Genomic DNA, 13,430 nt, shown 5'->3' with positions numbered 1-13,430 from the left:
AATATAGAAGTGACAACCTATTGAAAGTGCCCTCAACTCAGATATACATTGTGCCACAGTAATCACTACAAGGAAGAGCACCTTATGAGAAAGACTCCCAAGAGGGGCTATCTTAAGGGATTCAAACGTAGATTGCTTGCAAGAATGTGTACATTAGTCAAAAGGGCATACAAAAATGTGTTAAATGGGAGAAATTCAACTAAAATATTGATGAATTTTCATGAAGATTTTTTTAAAAAAATGCAAATTGCTGCAGAAATGTAGAAAACCAAATTTATGACTGGAAAAATGAGAAACTGAGAGGACTGAAATTGACAGATCCATCCATACCTATGTGGAGGTGTCAAGATGGAGAACTTGTAGCCCTCCAGATACTGCTCAACTCCAACTCCCATCATCCCTGGTCATTGGCCATAGCAGCTGGGGCTGATGGCAGTTGGAGTCCAACAGCATTTGTATGGCTAGCTACAGGGTCCCCACACTTACCTACATATTTCTAAACACTGATCTAGAACCTGGACACTAAGTGCTCGGTGCCATTCTCTCAAGAGAGAGTGAAACAGAATGAACATGTATGGTCTCAATGGCAGGGGTATCTAAAATGTATCCAGGGCATTTAAAAAAAAAGATGGGGGGATTTATTATGTCTGAATCTCTATAACTATGTTTCTCTCCATAGCACTAGTGTTTGTTCTAGAAGCACCTTCTAAAAATGCAGCTCTTGTAGTGTCAGCCAACGTGGGGCTTTAAAGAGACATCATGGGATAATGAGAGTTTTGAACACAAGGATATTTTTATAAACAACATCTTCAAAGTCTGGACTCGGAAAGTCACAAACATGCTATAATTTCTCATTCTACAACTGACTTGCATGGACCAAATTGCTGTGCTGCCATGAAAAAAACATAATTGCCAGGATATTTGTCATCTCATCACTCTGTACATACCACACTACGGTTGTAAATTGTGCACTGCATAAAAATGGAATGTGGCTGATTTTTCTTTGTAACAAACATTTCCAGGAGAGGCAAAAAGGTTGCCCATGTAAAATATTTAAACATGCCTACCAAGATTTTAATATGTTGGAGGGAATCTAGATGTCTTTTATATGCTCATCCTGGATTCCCAAAGGTCAACCCCCGACCCTGAATCCTGCTGCCCATGCACTTCTACCAGCACTGCTCACCCTTGAGAGTGCCTAATAATGACTGCAACTATTTTGGGAGCTGCTCTGTGTATTGCTCTCAAAGACTATGGAACAAAGCATGGAAATCAAGCATCCATTATACATGTCAGCACATTTGCAACGAAATTGGAATGACCTTGATGCAATATTTGAGAGAAAGAGGCAGACACAGAACAGGAGCCAGGGGTGTTGCTCATAATTGCTGGTCCCAACCAAGACAAGACAAGCTTAAAGGAGTTTGCCTATTACTAGCTGCCTCACACTGTATTCAGATCTATTCCTGTCTCGGAGAAAAACACTTGTGGGGATATCAGAGTAGCAGTGCATTAGGGAATTCTCATTGGAAAATGCAGTAAGTTAGGATTTTATTTATTTTTAACCATTTTAAACAAGCAATGACAAGTGAAGCCAATTTCTTGCCTGAAGCAAGAAACCAAGATCACACATTCTCCACTCATTTTGTTTAATAGCACCAGAGATGGAGGTTGAAGGCAGGAAAATGACATTATCCTCTAGAATCTGCCACTTGAAGCAGGCTGTTTCATGGCATTTCATGACAAAGCTGAGCATCCAAGAGAATGAAAAAGTCTTTGATTATCTAGCGATAGCCCATGTAGACGTAATAAGATGCTGCAGATAAAGGGTTTGCCTTCTATATTGTCCCACAATGCTTTTCTGATGGACGTTTTCACCTTTGTCTCTTTATCGTAATTATGTTGACGGATTCACATTTCTGTGTATTATTTTTCACAACTCGCTAAAAGACCATTTCCTAGTTTATTTTTTAAAAGTTCATGAAGAAATATACAGTTATTTTTCTTCATTGTCTAAAGAAAACAATCTCAGTGCTTTGTCACAGATGAAAGTTCTGGTTCAGTTGTCTTCATTTACTTCCCCATTTTACAGGAAAGTTCTCAGTGAAAAAGATTTTGTATCTCCATCCACAAAAGAGGGAACAATTATTTTCATATTTACATAGCTATTAGGGCTGTATGGACAGCTGTTCGGAATTGTAAATTACTGATAATCTCTCATGAAAAGCATCCACTAAAGCCAGAACGGAGTGGTTATGTATTTATTTACTTACTTACTAACTTATTTCAAAACCCCTGCGTCACTTTGCAATCCACTTCAGTGCAGATGAAGGACCCGCAGATGTCAATAACAGGAGCTCTCTGGGTAGCTCACAAAGCAAAAAACAGAAACAATAAAAACTAAGTTAATTTTAAAAACTGAAAAACAATCAAAACACAACTTAGTTTAAAAGAGAGAGGCCCAGTCCATAAAATACATTTACAGCTCCTTGGTAAAGAAAAAGGTCTTCATCTGGCTCTGAAAATACCATAAAGATTTTGCTACACAAATCTCTCTGGGAAAGCAATTTCATAACCAAGGTGCCACTACCAAAAAGACTACTGGTTACCTGCCTCACTTCATTTGACGGGGACACTCAGAGCAGGGTCTCTGAACAAGGTATTAAGATTCAGGTACGTGAGGTGGAAGCTGCTCTTAAAATACTTGGAAGAAACAAATCACCAGGAATAGAATACCAATAGAATTGCTACTAGTTACTGAGACGGAAGCTGTCCGAATTTTGAAAAAAATTGTCAACAAATATGGAAAGTCAAAAAATGGCCCACAGGCTGGAAGTGTTCAATATACATCCCAACTCCAAAGAAAGGGGATCCCTGGGAATGCAGTAATTGTGTGGTAAGAGCATGTTGCGCCCCCTTTAGCAACGGGAATAACACAGCCAGACACAGATCTTTGGGTGAAGCAGGGCCACAACTTTATCGATTAGAGCAAGTGAAGAGGGGTTGGCATGGCAGTAGGGCCAGGATCTGCTTCATTTCAGCAGCCCTTGCTGCACAAATGCTGAGTCAACCCAACAAGCAGTTGGGAACTACCCTTGAGAGTTGGCCTGTTTTAGACCCAAGCGAGGTGTGAACCCAAGGTATCTGTGATCCCGCTGACCAACCAGTGGGAAGGGTTGTGAGCTGGATGAGGCAACGCCCCTCCTGAGCTAGGGGTGTGGCCATCATGTACCCCACTGGACTCCTTATGGGAGTCCCCCTTATGATTGATTCTGCCCAATGCCATTTCCGCCACAAGGGAGGGGAGCTATGCTTCCCGACCCACTGCAAACCCCATTCACTTGCTGAAACCAGGCCATAATCCTTTGGTGAGATCTCCAAGCCAGGCATCATTCCCCTTTGTGGAAAGATGAATTCCATCTGTGTGATAAAACTCTGAGCACGAGTGTGTGATGAGCAGGTAACAAAAAATGAGGCCCCATTTTGCTTGGCCCCCTTTCGCTATGGCTCTGCTGACACAGCAGCAGGTAGCCTCGATGCTCCCCAACTCTTGCACATTTCTCCATTGGAACCTCAGAAGCCAGGCTGACTACTCCAACAACATGGATGGACAGCCAGATGGGTAAGGTCAGATATTGCAGACCACTTCAAGTCGACGCCTGTCCGCATGCCAAGTTCATTCTCCCCCAGGTGTATGAGCAGCAAGTCAGGAGGGCCATAGCGACGGAACTGTTGATCCAACAAGGGTTGAAACTGTTCCCACCTCATACCATGTCTGGATATCCAGGGCACTCTTGCCCAGGATGACACACTGAGCTGTTCAGACCATAGAGTGGATCTAGCATGATGCTCAGCCCAGTGAACGATACTGTGACCCAAGATCCACACCCTTTTTAGGCCTGAAAAAGATCATAGGTTACTGTCGGCTTTGGGTTTTGCTTGTGGGCGGATATAGCTTCTAAAGGCATGATGTCTCCAGCGCCCAATGGCCTTGATCTGAGTTGTATTCAAGCCCCACTCTGCTGCTGAGGTGGTAGCACCAATCCTAAAGGAATGTGTGCCAAACTCCTTCTCTGGGAAACCTGCCTTTGCCAGGCATAGCCTGAGCACCCCTGCAAACTGATGCCTTGTGAGGGGAGATCCATCCTTATGAATAAAGAACTGCCCTGAGTTTGGGAGCCAGAAGTAGAGATAAACCTTGGTGTCACGAAGTGGGCAAGGCACCCCTTTTGGAGATGGCCTGAGTGAAAAGGAAGAACCCTTTGCCATTTGGTCTGTTTTTGATTTCCAAACAGTCACTGACAGCTTGGACTTTGAAACCACAACGTCATCTCATTGAAGGGATACAAACAAGGTATCTCCCTTAGCTGGCACTGTGAACTCCCCGACCCTCAGGGCCCCGAAGAAAGGTAGTGTGAAAGATGCCTTGAACAGCACAGCTTCATAGCTGGACCAGCATAGCACATGTAGTTGTTCTAGTCTGTGAGAATGTCATATGTGTCAGGAGCCAGAGGGACCGCGAGGCGATCAGCCAGCCTCTGGAACATAGCCAGTAGTTCATGGCACTCCTCAGTACCAGAAGAGCCTGCAAATAGAAAATCATTCAGGTAGTGGGTGACCTGGCAGCTCCCTGATTTCTGGCAAACAACTCATTCTAGGAAAGTGCTGAAGGATTCAAATGCTCCACAGGCGATGGAGCAACCCATGGGCATAGCCTTGTCTACATACCAGCATTCACCAAACTTGAACCCAAGGAGTCTAGTATCCTGGAGGTGTACCGAAAGGAGACTGAAGGCCAATTGTATATCACACTTGGCCATGAGTGCCCCAGGCCCACATTCCCTCACTATCTGCACTGCCCAGTCAAAAGATGCATAGGGTACTGAACATAACTCGGGTGGAATTGACTCTATTCAGTTTCATACAGTTTCATGGCAATTATACCCCGACACTCTCCTGGCTTCAGCCAGGAGAGGTGTGCAATTGACAAGAAACAATGAATCTGACCAAAACAAACCTCCCTTTCTTCATTAGCAATATCTGTACTCAGGAGGGAGTAAGCATGTAAAATTAGGGGCAGGGCCACAAGGAAACAGTGATACTAAACCTTTCCAGAGTAACGCCTACTTGTGTGAAAGGAAAACAGTAGATTTGAAAGTAGGAACCTTGCAAATCTATCACAATGGCAAAAGCTGTGTATTTAAGTTCAGCTCCCATGTGAAGGAGCCCGAAGACTCTCAGGCAACAAGACAGACTCTATGACAAAAACTATAGGGAGCCTCTGTTTTTTATTTTATCAACATCATTTATACACCATAGGGGCAAATAATCTAACACCCATGGGGTTCTTGTAGGCTTCAACAAAACGTCTGTTCTGGATACTTTATTGGAAAGAAAATTTCTGAGGAACACAAAAAGGAAGCTTAGGTGTTATGTAGAACCCTGTCAATCCCTGTGATTTGGTTCAATAGTAAACTGAGGGTTTTGTTTTCTGCAATGCTTATGGATGTGGTAACACCTCTCTGCACTGAACAAGTTGTTAACATCACACAGTAACTATAGCCCAATGTAGCTCACCTACATTTGGGTCAGAATGTTTGCCTACTGTTGATGCAGAACTTTACAAATTTCAAGTGTGTGTTATGGTCTTAAACACTCTGACATGAGCCTTTTGAAGTGGGTTACTATGATTTTTTTTGCAGATGGCTGAACTGAGTTGCCAACAGTGACACCACACAAGTGGTGCATGATAGAGATGGAACTTGAACCCAGATGTCCACACACCATTCTGTCTGCAACTGGACCATGATTGAATTCAGATTCTTTCCATTCACTTGTATTATTCTATAAAAACAAACAAAAAGCAGAGCTCTGTATTCTAAGAAACTCTATGCAGCAAAGCAAAGCAAATGAGAGGACTGTGGTATCCCTGTAGTTATCTTTCACAGGGCCTGGCTACGGTTTGATACTTACCTCAAAGCTTGGGCTAAATTCTCAGTATTCTGAGAAACCCATAGCTGCAGGAAACCTGAGACGAGTGTGGTATCCCTATGGATATGTGCTGTGCTTCTCAATATTCCTTCACTAACACTGCAGTCCTAAACATGCATCTCTGAGAGTAACACCCATGTAATTCACGGGGCTTAATTCTGAGTAAACATGCATAGGAGCGTACAACTGTAAAACACATCTGTGATAGCCCTTTTTACAGCCTCCAAGTGGGCATAACCAGATATACTCCTCTGGTTTTATTTCCCCTCACAGGAGCTGGCTGTCCCACAACACTTGCCTTCTGTAACCTCCATCAGATTACTGACAGACCATAAGGTGACTGCCCAAAAGGAACAGTAAAATAAATGTGAGGAGTGTGTCCCAATGTTTTCTTGGTGTGTGACCTGTACCAGATGGGTTCCAGTACTAATAGGCCTTGTATTCCCTCAGCATTCAAAAGATCCAGGCAATAAGATAACTCAAAGGGGGGGGCTTTATTTTAAACCAAAACCATCTCACAAACATAGCTGGTTCATAGGCTTGAATGGCGCATTGTCACAATTTTAACCTTTCCCTGAACTTCCTTTCTCTCAGTGTCTCTTGCTTAAGCCTTTCGTTTATTACCACCACAGAACCTCTCTTATTCCTACTCTATACCCTTTGTAACCCACCACCCTCTCTATTGCTCCCTTCCCACAGCTAACTAGCATCTGGACTCTCTCTACATCTGGAAATGAACCCCTAACGGAACTTCCCAGAGCTGGGAAAAGTTACTTTTTTGAACTACAACTCCCATCAGCCCAATCCAGTGGCCATGCTGGCTGGGGCTGATGGGAGTTGTAGTTTTAAAAAAAACTTTTCCAAGCTCTGCTTCTAACTGACTAAACAGTCTTTTCTCCACTCTCAACTTTCCCCCCTTCTCAAGTAGAGGATCCCAGCAACTTCAAGACCAGATCCAGAATTGCTAGGTTTTAACCAACTAATGCCAAGCAAAAAATGCATCTAATTCATTCCTGGTTAATGAACCAAGTAGATCTGGAGTGGGGGTTGGGGGCAAAGGGAGGAGAGAACCTTGAGCAGTAGAAAATTTCCTCCCCTTGAATATTAGCCAGGCACCATCTCTGCTATCTTTCAGCGCCTTTTGAAAACTTTCCTCTTTCAACAAGTCTTTTAAGTTGAGACCTATCACAGTCTGCATCTGTGTTAGAATTGCTTGTTAATATGTGTTTTTTTAATAATATGTTTTTAACCCTTTTAAAAAAGATGTTTTTAAAGCTTAAAAAATGTTTTTAAAGCTTTTTTAAACTTTGTTTTGTTTTAATGTATTTTAAGGTCTGTTTTTATGATGTTTTAAAGTGTTTTTAACATTTCTGTTTGCCGTTCTGGGCCCTGCTGGAAGGAAGGGCAGAATATAAATCAAATAATAAACAAACAAATAAATAAATAGGCAGGAAGAAAAACAGTGCATTTGTACCATTAGCAAAAGGACAAATGTATACTTCTACATGTAAATACCAAGCCCTCCCAAATTACCTGGTTATTTTATTTCTGCAGTTCTTAATTCTTCTTGGTTTTTATGTATCAGTACTATTTTATTATCCATATTAAGTTTTATACTCTTTCTGTACACTGCTTGGATATTATCTGAATGTAAAATGGTTTGTGAAACCTGGTGTGTGTGTGTGTGTGTGTGCATATCTATATCTACAGTAATACTACAGTTAACAAAGTGCATGTGTTCCTTGGCATTACTTCTTTAGCAGAAACTTTGGTACCAGCGGTACCAGACCACTTAAAGGCTTCTTCCGAAATGCATCCAGGGATGCCTGCCTTTCCTTTTTTCTTTTATCATTTAGCATCTTGCTAAAGCAATCTAAACTTTTGATCATGATTCTCCTTTCCGTACATTCAAGCAAGTAGGCAAGGCGCAGCTACTTACCAGCACTCTGTGTTTGCGCTCTCTCTCTCTCTCTCTCGCTCACGCGCTCGCTCGCTCTCGCGCTCGCACTCTCTCTCTCTCTCGTGCGCGCTCGCTCTCTCGTTCCCTCTCTCTCTCGCGCGCTCACGCTCTCTCTGTTGATGGCAGAGATATGCGTGCATAGCACGCACATGCGCCATCAACAGAGATGGTGGCGGAGGCTTCATTCCCATTAAGGAAACCGCGGCCGCCATCTTCATTAAGGGCAATGGTAAAGACTAGACAGGTAGGGGGGTCATGGGGGGGCACACGCACACACATACACGCATGCACATGCACACCCACCCACCCACCCGGGGGCCAGGGCAAGCTGATGCCCAAGGGTCCCCGCATGCCTGGAGCCGGCCCTGCACACATACACATATTATGTGAGTGTGTGTGTAAATACACATTTGCATTGGTGAACAATGTAAAATGTGAAGGGTGGGCATGAGCCATGGCTAACTGTTCCCCTTCACCTTATGTGTAGTGGTTGTTGTCTCTGTGTGAAGGAAACAAGGTTCTCCCCTTCACACATTATAGTGCTCAGCAAAAGACAATGGTGTCCCATTAGCCATGTGGTAAACACATCTTTCATATGAAATGTGAACTAGAACTGATAATCATAAATACCTGAAAATAAAGCCTAGAAATTTTCTTCTTGTTCTCTTGAAACATCAGACATCTCTTTCAGTTAGGGCATACAAAGATTATCTCCATTTCTTCATGTATATTAAGAGCAGTTTTTCAGTACAAAGGCTCTGTGATTAGAAGTGAGACAGGGTTATTCACCAACTCACAATTTTCTCAGAGTTCTGCCAACGTCAAGTAGTCATACAAAATTACTTGAAAATATTTTTGCTGCCCAGAAAACTTGACATTTCATCTTTTGCCTGAAGCAGGTAATTTAGAAACATCACTTTACTAAATAGCTGCAATAAAGCATCATGTTTTACAATCATATTTTTCTTAACACATAGAGGTGAGAAGGGGAAAGTGATACAAGTTAGCAAGCATGTGCCTCTTTCCTTTATTACACTGCCACAAGAGTAGCTGTATACTATAGCCAGCATGGATTTTTGACATTCTGAAATGTTAAATTGAAAATACCCCCATGCCATTCTGCTGCTTTCCATAAGCACATTTCAAAACAAAACCTTACAAAACTTATATTCCTGAACTCAGAAACACCTGCTGAACAACCCTGTAAGTTTTCAGGGTGATACACATAACAGTCAGAGATAATTGAGAGTTCAAAGTGTAAAACAGAAAAAAAATCCAGACCAGTGGTGTTGCTGCCGCTCACTATATGCTCAGAGGCACGTTACCAAATTCTTCCAAGCTACATAGGAAGTAGATTGGATTGTGAAAGACCAACCCAAATTGTGTTTGCATTTTGACAACTTTGTAGGGCAGTACAATATCTCAGAGAGGAGTTCAGGTCTCCTGCTCCCCTGGTACATTATAGCTGCCCAATTTCCCTGCTTTTTAAAGCTTGATAGAAATATATGTTGGCTATAGGTACATTCTTAAACAACAAGGATTTTTTGCCTAATAGTGAATTATGATAAGTGGAATGTTCTTTATTTATTAGGGGGTTGTTTTTAAAATATATCTGTGCTGCTCTTCCAGGCAAAGCCCATCAACAATTTTATTATTTACAACAATAAAAACTACAACTAAAAATAAATTTGTTTACAAAAAGATAACTCACATTCAAAACTCCCATAATGTAATATCCTAGTCTGTCCAGCAAGGGAAGGTTCCAGGTCCATTTTCTATAATTACAGAATCCTATGCACGATGGAAGAATGTAGTCCAATGTAGTCCAATGCCAAGCTTAAGGTGGCAAATGGTTTTACAAGCTTCTCCTCAGATGTCCATGCCCAGACTAGCTCTCATGTTGCCCTATTCACTTCAACTCCCCCTCCTCCATTGTCATCGCCTCAGTGGTCCGTTCCCCATTCTAGAGATCCAGTCTCCACCTCCTCTCCACTGAGTATGTACTAGGAATAGCAAGATCTGTGAATTTCGGTTCTCTCAGTTTCTCATTTGTCCAATCTTAAATTCTGCAACAATTTGCAAATTTTTTTTAAAATCCTCATGAAAATTCTCCAGCATTTTAGTACGAATATCTCCTAATAAACACATTTTTGTAGGCAGTTTTGACTAGTATACACATTTTTGCAAGCCATTTCTCTCTGTGTTATTTTCACTCAAATATTCATTTTTATGCACATGTTAGGTCCAAACCCAACAACAAGCCGTCACAGCTTACCTCGCATTCACCCGAGAAGGTGCGGAGTTGAGAGCTTTGCAAAGGGGTCCCAAAACCTTCCAGCAAGATGCCTTTCAGAAAAGGGAACCCCGTTTATTGAAGAGTTACAGATTATATACCTTCCCCAAAAGGGTTACAGCGTGGGGAGTAAAACGTCATAAAACAAAAGAGAACAACACATATCAAGGTAACAATTTGGGAGGAGGAAGAGGGGCGCTTGAAGGGACAAAGGCCAGGGACATCTTACTCCCTTTTGAGATCAGTCTTGCATACTTTACAACCTTGAGATAAGCACTGGTGCCAGGATGCCGGGGGCGTAGATCTTCAGGGAACATTAAAACAAACAGGCCCATCACACTGGAGATGTATGTATCTGGGGGCATATTCCTTTATTGCTGAACACATTCCTGTCAAAGTTCAATAGGCATGTAAATGGGGCATTTGCCCTTTTGTTATATCTCCCATCTCCTCTTGGAATTACAGAAAGGATTTTAGTAGTTGGAGCATTAAGGAAGGAAATAGATTTTGGCTTTTGCAGGCCTTCTATTTCCCCAACACACACTTTCCCCAAATATATTCATTTTTGTAAAAGTTTGCCTGGCAAACTGCATCACAAAATTCAAATGAATGCAAACTTCAAAGGATGGCTGTGTTTTAGTGTTCATATTGTTTCAGAAAGTGTGGATTTGATAGATTTGGCTTGAACAGTGAACTGAATCAAAATTATCTCCCATCCCTGATATGTACTCACCTGGGTCAGCTCTTCCCATTGTTAGTTTGAGGAGTTATATGTTGTGGACGATAATAGTGTTGCAGAGGGGTCATATGAACCTGTCTCCAATCACAGGTTTACTGCTGACCATCCCTAGGATGTGCTCACATAAGGAAGAATAGTGATGAGGAATTCCAGGGCTGCTTGACAGGGCCAGCTTCCTTTGAGTATGAGCACCTGAGACAGTTCTGTTGATTTACAATAATCTAGGAAAGTAGGTAGGCAATGCCAGATGCACAGTTAATCAGTTTCAAAGCAACAGCAGCACTCCTAGAGTCTCCTGCCCTAACATGAGCAAAATGTTAGAACTATTTTTCTATCTCTCTCTGGCCAAATTCAAAACTTCTTGTTTTTGTTTTCCTGCCTCCCTTCAGTCTCCATGCAGGGAGCAGAGTGTTACACATTCCAGGAGCCTGTAGTAATAGCCAGCATCCTCACATGGATTTTCTTCAATAGATGTCCTTTTGTATTAGCAAAATCAATTACATCTGTTCTGTCTTCCCTTTATTTCCAAAAGGTTCTCTCTCTCTCTCTCTTTAAGCATTCTCATTCTGAATTGAATAATACAGTGCTACAGTGCTACTACATTTCAGTTTCCTCATCTAAAAGCTTCATCTGTAGAAAGCCAAATGCATGTAACTTTTCTTCTTATTATATTTAATATACAAATGCTGAGTTTTTACAAGAGAGGACACTCCTTTCTCAGGGCCTGGTTTCTGACTTCTACATGGAATTATGTTACTATGTATATCTCGAGCAGGCCCCCAATTTTGTTTACAAATAATTAAATTTATTCCAGAAAAACAATTCTGCTCCCCTACTTTTTTGGGTGCCTCCCTCCCAGAACCTTTAGGCTGGCTATGGACCTGATCGCGAGAGGGGTAAAGTATGACAGAAATCAATTTATTATCAACAGCCTTAAACAAATGCACAATATGTACAACTTCTGCAGGCTTAACCAACAAGCACAGCTTATTTGTTAAAAGGCATTATGTGAAATAAGTAACATTTTTTAAAAAGCATCCTTTGTTCAATCTGTGCTTTGAACTGCAGTTTTCTCACTGCCTCCTCTGGTGCAGAAAGTGAGCCAGGCAGGGAGAAAACAGTAGTCTTAAAGCAGCTTTTCTTCTTGATTATAAAAAACCACTGGAGCTTCTTGCTGTACTTGCATCCACACCATACATTTAACGCACATGGCTTCCTCCAAAGAATCCGGGAACTCTAATTTGTTAATGGTGCTATGATCTATAGCTCTGTGAGGTGCTAGCTACAGTTCCCATGATTCTTTGGGAGAAGCTATGTGCTATAAATGTGTATTAAATGTGCTTTAACACAAGGTGCAGATGTGACCCAAACAGCAAAAGGCTCAGAACCGAGCAGATTCCCGCAACACAATCTCTTGCTGCTATGAATTGGCAAAGGCCCAACAGAGAAGTTCCCTAATTTCCTGAGTAGAACAGAAAGTCATGCCTCCCTTCCTCCAGAGCACCAAGCAGACCCAAGCATTTAACAATTTTTGTTGCAGTACTTGCAGAATACTGATAAATCAAAATTACAAAATAAACAGGTGTGTTGTAGCAACACATGGTATGCACCACAATGGTTTCCTGTTGATGGAATGCCCTCCCTGGTGAGTTGCTTCTGTCTCCCTCAGTACTGACTTTCCTGTTTACCCAGGTGCTTGATGGCTGAGAGATACTGGGCATGGCAACCTTGAAATTAGTAAATGCGAGGATAAGCGATTGTTTTAATGATTTTTTAAAAAAAAAATAATGGTTTAGAGTCTAAACTTTAGATTATTTTAATTGTTTTTTAAAAATTTACCATTTTATTGTATTGATTTAACATTTTGATGTTTGCTGCCCAGGGCTCCTTCAGGATACAAATTCAATAAACATACTAACTTCTTGGGCCCCTCCAAAAGAAGTTTTCTGGCTACATCCCTGATTACTAGCATCCTTGGATGTCATTTATGATAGAAAGGTGGGCTAAAGATATTTTAATAAGTAAATAAAAATATTGCAAAGGCATGCAATACTATATTACGTGTGTATATCATTATAAGAGAAACAACTTCAGATTTCATCCTTCTCCATCACACCAATTAACAATGCATTGTTTTTCATTTTGTAAGCCATATTTTGTAAGCCATATCTCATAAATATGAAAAGGTATGGTATACTTAGAAAGTCAGTCCCCATTGGCTTTGGAAAGTTTGGTTCTTAGCTTAACCTACCTCACAAGGGTATTGCAAGGCAAAAATAATTATAATGAATGCCACATTGGAAAGGCTGAGGAATAATTAAAAAATATTAATCGTTGCTTACGTATAAGGGCCTGCCAAATAAACTGGGCAGAAATAGTTTTGTTGTTGTTTTCAAAAATAGAAGACAACTTCCCAACATTTCTATTTTGCTCTTCTTTCTTTTCTT

General features: G+C 41.4%; 1 long non-coding RNA gene across 1 annotated transcript; it reads right to left on the bottom strand.

Moving 5' to 3' along the window:
• Positions 1–5,286: 5,286 nt before the first annotated feature.
• LOC133378074 (uncharacterized) lies at positions 5,287–11,400 on the bottom strand. The gene is made up of 3 exons (XR_009760839.1): positions 10,978–11,400; positions 8,582–8,709; positions 5,287–5,844 (listed from the first exon to the last, which is right to left on the bottom strand). It is a non-coding gene; the product is annotated as an uncharacterized LOC133378074 (long non-coding RNA).
• Between the last annotated feature and the right edge of the window lie 2,030 nt (positions 11,401–13,430).

This window comes from Rhineura floridana, chromosome 2 (assembly GCF_030035675.1).
Source record: "Rhineura floridana isolate rRhiFlo1 chromosome 2, rRhiFlo1.hap2, whole genome shotgun sequence".
Lineage (NCBI taxonomy): Eukaryota > Metazoa > Chordata > Lepidosauria > Squamata > Rhineuridae > Rhineura > Rhineura floridana.
This window is presented reverse-complemented; position numbering and strand designations above follow the sequence as displayed.